The 8406-nt window shown below is 40.4% G+C and overlaps 1 long non-coding RNA gene across 3 annotated transcripts in view; it reads right to left on the bottom strand.

Annotated features, from left to right (window-relative positions):
- Positions 1-4710: 4710 nt before the first annotated feature.
- Positions 4711-8406, bottom strand: part of LOC112963400 — a 4976-nt gene continuing 1280 nt past the window's right edge. For 2 of the 3 annotated variants that reach the window (XR_003252584.1, XR_003252586.1), the window contains exon 2: positions 4711-8019. This is a non-coding gene — a long non-coding RNA (uncharacterized LOC112963400). The remainder of the gene's footprint in view (positions 8020-8406) is intronic. The other variant, XR_003252585.1, reaches the window with a different exon arrangement.

Raw genomic sequence — 8406 nt, 5'->3', positions numbered from 1 at the left:
CCCCCCCAGCAGCAGCCTCTTTCACAGCGAGGGGGCGGCGGCCGGGGTCCCGGTGGCCCTTCGTCCCCCTCTCCGGGACCGCGGCACCGTTCCCCATCCGCCCTGGGGAAGGGGAAGCTTGCCCGGGCTCCCCGCAGGTGATCCCAGCATCAGTGACCTGCCGAGTCCTGCCCTGAGGTGCCTGGGCGCGGGGCTGTGAGGAAATCGGGGGGACGATGTCTTCGGAGCGGTTCAAAACTGGAAAAGGTTCCAGAAAAGCTACTTGCTTCTTAACCTCCAGGATATTTTCAGGGCCCGATGTTCCTCTAATTCGGGCTAATAATGAGTGACAGGGCAGCTACTTTAGCTCTATTCCCCTCYCAGCTAAATGTGCCCTACAAGCAGTGCTCGCAGGATGAAGTTACAATAAAACATGTACTATCCTATTTCTAACAGTCAAACAATGTGTTAAATATTATTTTCTGAATGCAATGCAGAAAAAGTGTAAGGTTGGGGATAGGGTTACTGCACTCTGAGAGACCAGTGTTTCAATTTCTAGAGTATTAAATCATGTGTCTAAAAGTTCTTATTATGTTTGCACAATGGGTATTTTTACATTAGTATATTAATTTTCCTGTCACTCCCACCTAAAAATATTATAATTTAAACTAACTGCAGTCCATGCTTCTTGTAAAATATATTTTTTAAGAAATATGGCAGTTAGAAATAGTCATTTCAACTCCGAATTTACTTCAAGAAATAGATTGCAACTTTGCGTCAACATGTGAAAGCTCTGTATTCCTCGAAAATGTTTATATGTGCGTCATTCACCTCTGGAGTAAGAAATAGAAGAAAGTGATAATGATAGTACTGACATCAACAAAAGTTTGGATGACTTTTGCCTGTACTACAAAATGTCTACTGGAGAAAAGTGTGGCAAAGTCTCAAACGTAAATTATTTTTAAGATTACTGTTTAAAACAGCCTACGGTACAGCTGCCATCAAATATTAAAGAACTGTATTGGGACTGTAATGCTTTCATATGCGTAGCAATGCATGCATCTGTAAGGCTGGCTCTGGGCCCAATATAACAGAATTTTTATTTTATGTTTGTAATTTAGACTTGAAGCCAATTTGCTGTGCCTAAGTATTGAGAAAAATCATTGGAGGAGAGACAATTTTAATGAGACCTTTGTCTATACTTCTCTTTCAGGGAAATTAATCAAAAAGCAGCTTGGAGGAAACTTTTAGAAAAGTTACTTTTACAGCTATTTAAATTTTAACACTATCTACTAGCTCATTACTGAGTTACTTTGATGCATTTGGTCAGTTCTTGGTGGAATCTAGAGAGAGTATTTATTCATCTACCAGGACAACCCAAATCATTTTTCCCCACTAGGCAAATTAGAAAGACATTTCTTCCTTCAGGCAGAAAAAGAGACTAGCACTTCTAATAGTTTCTAACAGAATAAAAACCTCCCTACTGTTTGCAGGCCTATTGATTCTAATTTTTTCTGCCCTTCCTCCTCCTTGAGACTCCGTCTCAAAGTGCTTTGTGCCCTCTCCCCCCTTCCCCTCATTCCCAGACAGAAATACCACTCCTTAGAGCTCAGCAGTCCTGTTCGCTGCCCCAGGCCCAGGTCCCCAGCAGACCAGAACACGCTCCTCTGTACTTGGGAGCATCTAGGGCTCCCCCATGTGTGTGTCGTGGCTTCTGCGTGAGTACAGAACTAGTGAATCGGCTAATTTGTCTTTTTCCTTTCCTTCCTTGTATTTATGTCTTGGAGGGTGGGGTTTGTTTCTTTTCCCTCTGTATATTGCTTTCAGTCTGTAGCATACCATTACCTGTAGAGGTCTTCCTCCAGACACGCATAAACACAAGACGTTTATTTTTTATATAAACTGGGACTGTTGCCAAAAGCACAAATGTATCCTATGCAGAATGTAGATTTCATTCGCGAATCAAGACTAAATCCACACAACCAGGACTTTGAAGGTACTTTTGGATTTTTTTTTTCTTCTGAACTGAGAAGGTCCATGATGACGGCAGAAAGACTATTTCATTTTAGTATTTCAGAGGGTCTTTGTAACAGCAGGGGGCTGTGCTGCATGTGTAACAGTATCAAGTAAAGAAGTAAATGACTATACAAGAGAACTAACAGAGATCTATTACAATATCACTCCTGCCTTTTTAGAGCAGACAAAGTAGTGACAGCTGTTCAACTATTCTAATACAACAAAAATAGTTTACTTATTGAATGCAAACAAGATAGCATTCATTGCTTAGACAATCGATTATTAAGAGTTACCAAAAAGGCATGTATTTTTCTTATTTTTCTAATTTATTTCATTAACACATTAACTCTGGAGTCTGAAAGTCCAAGACTGTTTTCCTGTGTCATTTCAGAAGTTGAATCCAGCACTGATAAAAAGCAAGAAATAAAAAATACCTTTTTAAGGATACAGGTACCTCCTCTCTTACAATCAGGGTTAACAGTAAGAGATATTTCATAAAACAGAGCCTCGTTTAAAAAGTGCTTTACACTATTTAAAATAGAAAACAAGGAAGGTATGCCATTTCTGTATATATACAGAAAGCTACGTATGAGGTTTTTCAGTGCCTGTTCTTGGCTTCTTTTCTTTCCTATTGTTACAATACAGTTCGGCTGATTTGAATGGTCTGAGATCTTAGGTTCTCCCTTCCTTCACGGGAATGGAGCATCGATGTCTACCACACTGGCTTCTTGCATACCACTGTATTTTGATGGGCAACTATAATTTTACAAATAATTAAACAAAGAAGTTATTACAATTCACATATCTAATCCACATTAGATTTGGAGAAAAGCACTTCAAAAGTTTCACTGGCCGCTACAGTAAATTCAGAAGCATTCTGCTCTCCTGCAGTAAGGAGTTCCCTGTGAGCTCTCCTGCGAGGGGCTGAAAACCCTCATACTTGCTTAGAAACTGAGGATATGCAGCATACTGAGAAATTAAGCTCCTAGTATACAGTGTGGCTTTGTGTCAGAAGGAGGTTATAAAACATATGCTGATTAAATAAATCTCTTAATCTGTATCTAATAATCTCTATCATCTATATTTAGTGGGTTTTTTATTCTTTCTACAGATACGATGGCTAGAGAAGTATTTTTATTAAGTTATAGCTAAAATACATGTGCATTCACACCAAGAACAAAATGTATTAGAGGAAAATTATAAATAATAAGACAGATTATTACTTTTGCAATGTTACCATAAATGAATTCAAGCTGCAATGTTACAATTTACAACAGGTAAGAAAAAAGAATTAAATTCAAAAATCATCACAAATTTATTACACAGACAAGCTTTAAGGCTATTTCTCTACGAGTCTGGTCTTACAGTTTTGGTAGCCACAACAGCTTGCAATACTTAATTCTTTTATTATGCTTCTCATCAGGAGATTTCAGCATACGATGTAGATATAGTTTCTTTGAGCACTCTCTGACTCCTCTCATAAGAAATTGAAGCTGTGCCTAGTAAGTACTTTGAGATCCTGTTACTCTAAACTTGGGCAAGAACAACATATAAGTGATAAAAACTTTGGCTTGTTTCTCAAAGCACAGCTAAATCTTGAGCGTTTACCAATTACAAAGCATTTTTGTTCTTCAAAAGGCTGTTGTGCATTGATGTCACTCAGTTGCAGGAAATCCACATTCCGTTCGATTTCCTGTCTCTGATTTAAGTTTTGTGCGTTAGAGCTTGCACAAAAGAAAAGGCCATGCCACCAATGTAAGTACGCCGACTGCTACCAGTGCAAAGGATCTGCTAGCCACTTCAGACGAGTAGGACATCGCAGTGACGAGCCAGCTCAGGGGGTTACCAGGGCCCCAAGCTTCCCAGGTAATCAAGGCCCACCCTTGCTTTATCGTCTCACTTCTGCTGCTGACAATGCCAGAATCACTCTTACACCCACAATCAGTGGCTACAGACAGTCTAATCAGTGTGATAGGCCCTACAAATGAAGCCCACCTCAGTAAACAACATTTTACGTATCAAGAAGTTGTGTATTTTCTATAACATTGCTGTGTTTCCCTTTGTAATGAGAAAGGAAACATTTTAATTTCTAGCTCCTGGTATTTTAATATTTTGCTATATTAGTAGTATACATTAGCAAGGGAAAAAGATTATTGGACTTTTCCATTCCACCGCTTGATTTTACTTGATTCTTAAAGCAAATGTGTCCATATACCTTGTCCGTATATTTTRTAGCACTGAGTTTTATGTCTCTGAAAAGCCCCAGGGCTGATGGGAAGATCCCTCCCTAATCAAACTGGACCACAAGATACAAAATGAGTCCTATGGCCCATGACAACATGGCAATAGTGTTTCTTAATAAAGATTTATTTGCTTTGTGAAGCAAGCCAGCTCCAGATGATTTTTTAAAAGAAGCTTTTATTAAAATATTAATACTAAGATTGATTTAACGCCAGTAGCAGCTATCATTCCATATAAAAGGTTTCCAATTTTTTTTCTCACCCACCAGGCCTTTCCCAGGCCATGGAAATTTACAGGCTTTTCGGAACAGTTCACTTTCAACAAAATCATTATTTTTCACTGAAAATCTTCTAAGCAGATTTATTTTAAATGCAGTGTGTATGAAATATACTTTGCAAATGAAGTTATATTATTTTCATAGAGCACCTTTTCAATTCATTCTTATGAAGAAAATTTGATAAACTATTTTCTGTGTTTCATTTTGGCTTTGGTTTTGGGTTTTTTTTTTTTTTGCTTATCATGAAAGAATGAGAGTTGGTAAACATTAAGATATGAAGTCACTGAACTGGCACTTTTTCCGCTGACTGCATTGAGCTTTGAGCCACATCTTAAAGGTTTATGTTTTTTTCAGTTTGAAGAATAGTAGGGATGGTAATTTCTCCAGAAATGCTCATTATATTCTGAACTATCATCAGCAGTACTCCACAGGAAACAATCATCCTCCATGACTATTCAACATAGAATACAGAAACAGTTTGCTCTTTTTGCCCAAAAAGAACATACTTTCTGTAATGTGGGTTCCATGGGTTCCATGGATTCCATATACTTAATGCCTCAGCAAAGTCCAATTCCATTTAAATGGGATTTTATTATTTAAATATATTTAACTGTGCTTTATCGTTTGCAAGATATTAAGAGTAATTTTCTAGCCAGTGCATTTATTTAAATGGAACAGCATAAAAAAATTAATGTTTAGTTACCACTCACCATTATTATGTGGTCTGAACCATGCAGCTATTCGTGATAAACAGTTTGCTGAAGGAAAATGTCATAATGGAAACATGTGACAGCAGCCACTAGTCTGTTTATCATGGCTTTTTTCTACAGCCCTCTATCTAGCTTTCTAYGCATTTATGCATTTGCTGTTGTTCTGTATCTCCAAATCCTCCCTGTCAACACGAAATTCATTGTTTTATTTTCTTATGAGTGCAAGAAAACCAACCTCTCTTTACAAATAAAAATGGAATGGAACATGGGGATCAAAGGAAAACAACACTTGGGAAGCAGTACTTGCCACCTTCTTTGGCCGCTGACACTTGTGTTTCTACGAACACGAGCATAGGACACAACTGTCTGTTGATCATACCGGTTGACCACCACAGGCAACTTGCAGAAGCCAAAGTCATTTGTGAAGGGCATGTCATGAGCTTGTAATTACGCRTGCTGTCTGCAGTTCAGCTCCGGGGGCAGGGGAGAGAGAGAAAGGAAGATTTCTACAAGTAAATGCAAAAAGATACTTTATACTTAATGTCATTGCACAACATTTTACAAACATGCATTATCTAACTTCACAGCACTTTTGCTCATGAGGTAGGTTTTCTTTTCCTCATGTTGTAGGTAGATATGCTAAGCCACCGTAAGTCTGAGCAGCACGCACAAAACCACAGTGCCACTGCAATCCTGACCCTACAGAAGTCAGTGGGAGTCTTCCTGGGAACTTGGAAAGACAAGAAGAGAGGCACAATTTCATTTCAACATTGCAAGTTCATTATACACTGTTGCCTTTCCTGGAAGTATCTGTATTAAAATAACATTTCAAGATACATTTATCATAATGAAATCAACCCATACTTTTTCTCTAACATAAACAACACTTCACATTACATTGAACATGAAAAGGCCCTTTTTCCTTATTTATTTACTATGTGTAAATAAAAGTTTCTAAACTTGGGAAATTAAGCAGACTATTGAATTTCAAGTCTGCATACATTCATGCAAATGTTTTACGATAAACATATGCTTTGGCTTGTGTGACATGCATTTCCAGACTTAGTCCAGTGCTGCAGCGCTATGTGATGCACTAACAAGCAGCACTGGGGAAGCTGCAGACGAGGCCCGAGGTCCCGCTTGGCCGGTCGGCCAGAGGCCGAAGCGGAGCCTGCACCCTCCCTTCCGCAGGGGTCACCCAGAGAGATACGGTGGCAGCGCTGACCGGAAACTTTCTGCTACACCAGCTGTTTCTGGGGGTCGGACTGGAGGCAGAAATGGTAATGTGTGCACCAAGAGCAAAGGTTAAATTTTGTTCTTCCCCTAGCAAAATTAGTGGTTCCAAATCCCTTGGACTTTGATTTTTAATGGATTAGGTAGCAATTCAACACTGATCTCTAATGAACCCTGAAACACGCACAGTCAAATCTAAATGTCTTACAAGTCTAGTTATATATACAGAATCTAAGCATCATTTTTTCAAGGATTACTATTAGAAATAAAAGTAAGTTTAACATTTCAGGTGACCTGATTAAAGATTATTGCAAAATCAGTTTTGCTTTTCTGTGGTAAATTTGACCTTGACAAGTCTTAGCACAGTTTCAAATCTTCTCTTCTGAAGTACATTTTATCAAATCTGGGGGGGAAAAAAAGCACCATGACACATGTGAATTATCAGTCAAAAAGCAAGATTCAAGACAACATTCAGCTTTCCAGATACACAACCGCTAATTTTAAAATAATGCTGTCAAAATGTACAGGCTCCAAAACTGAACATTTCAGAAGTTAAAAAGGTTTAAAGTACTTAAACATCAAAAAAAATCTCATCTGAAGGAGATGCAGACTGCACTGTCCTGAAACATGAGTTACTGAAGCTGCAAATAAAAATGTCCTTCTTGGAACTTGCATTTGCAGGATATAGTGCTCCACTATGTCGTTTTGGGGGACACGTTTCTGAGGCGGGTAAGCAGGGCCAGACGCACTCTGCTCATTAGCCTTGACAAGCTGAGAAGCAAGCAAGAAAAAGCTTTCTATCAGTAAAATTACTAAATCTTAGAAACTGAAATTCCTGACTAAAATTAGTTTTCTCCACCATCTTAAGACAGCCCTTCAGCATAAAAAGCATCACATTTCTGTTACTTCATTAACTACATCTAGAAATGACTCCAATTCTAGAATAGCAATTATTTTTCAATTAGCACAGAACTAGAGCTAAAATACTGCACTTGAAATAGCATGAGGACTGGAACTAATTAATTATGGTACCAAAATAACACTATAGCAAGCAGAAGCTGGGTAGAAGAAATAGTAAAGACAGAAAAGGAGCCAAGATAGAATCATATGGGAGAAAACAGAAAGAAACTCAGCAAAAGGCAGCTCGCTTTCTCTTCAGCAGCCAACGAAAGATACCAAAACACACAAAACAGATCCCAAGTCTTGAACCATGTAATTTAGGTGCCTAAAATAGGAACCTGATTTCCTAAATTTCCTCTCTAGTGAGTGGAGAAAGTAAAGAGGGTTCTACAATAATAATGCAGGAGCGAGCCCGGTTACAGGGCAGGCTCCTACCCCGGGAGGTAACATCAGGTCACAGGAATATTCCTGAGTGAACGACTCCTTATTCCGCACCCCGAGCAGGAACAAGGAGCCTCTTCTTCTGTGCACCCAGGGCAGAGGCAACAGGCCTTCTCCTTCCCCGCGGCCGCAGCAAGGCGGGAGCCCGCACCTCACGGCCCCTGAAGCCTGCTGCTATTGTGTTTGATGGCAGATCTCCAGTCATTCGCTAGGAAAGCAGAACTGAAACCCGAGAGATAGAAAAGACATTTTCATCATCTAGAAACAATGAGGAAACTGGGGGGGGAACCTATCTGTGTGTGGGAGGAAAGGCTCGGGAGGCCGTGCTCGCCTGGCAGGTGGCAGCACGGGAGAGGAGGCTGCTGGCCTTCAGCCTGGCCCCAGACCCACACCTGCTGCAGACCCTCATCCCTGTCCCAGACCCTCATCCCTGCCCCAGACCCCCATCCCTGCCCCGGGCCCCCATCCCTGCCCCAGACCCTCATCCCTGCCCCAAACCCTCATCCCTGCCCCAGACCCCCATCCCTGCCCCAGACCCTCATCCCTGCCCCAGACCCTCATCCCTGCCCCAGACCCTCATCCCTGCCCCAGACCCTCATCCCTGCCCCA

This window comes from Apteryx rowi, unplaced genomic scaffold (assembly GCF_003343035.1).
Source record: "Apteryx rowi isolate R43461 unplaced genomic scaffold, aptRow1 scaffold_1, whole genome shotgun sequence".
In the NCBI taxonomy this organism is placed as follows: Eukaryota; Metazoa; Chordata; class Aves; order Apterygiformes; family Apterygidae; genus Apteryx; species Apteryx rowi.
This window is presented reverse-complemented; position numbering and strand designations above follow the sequence as displayed.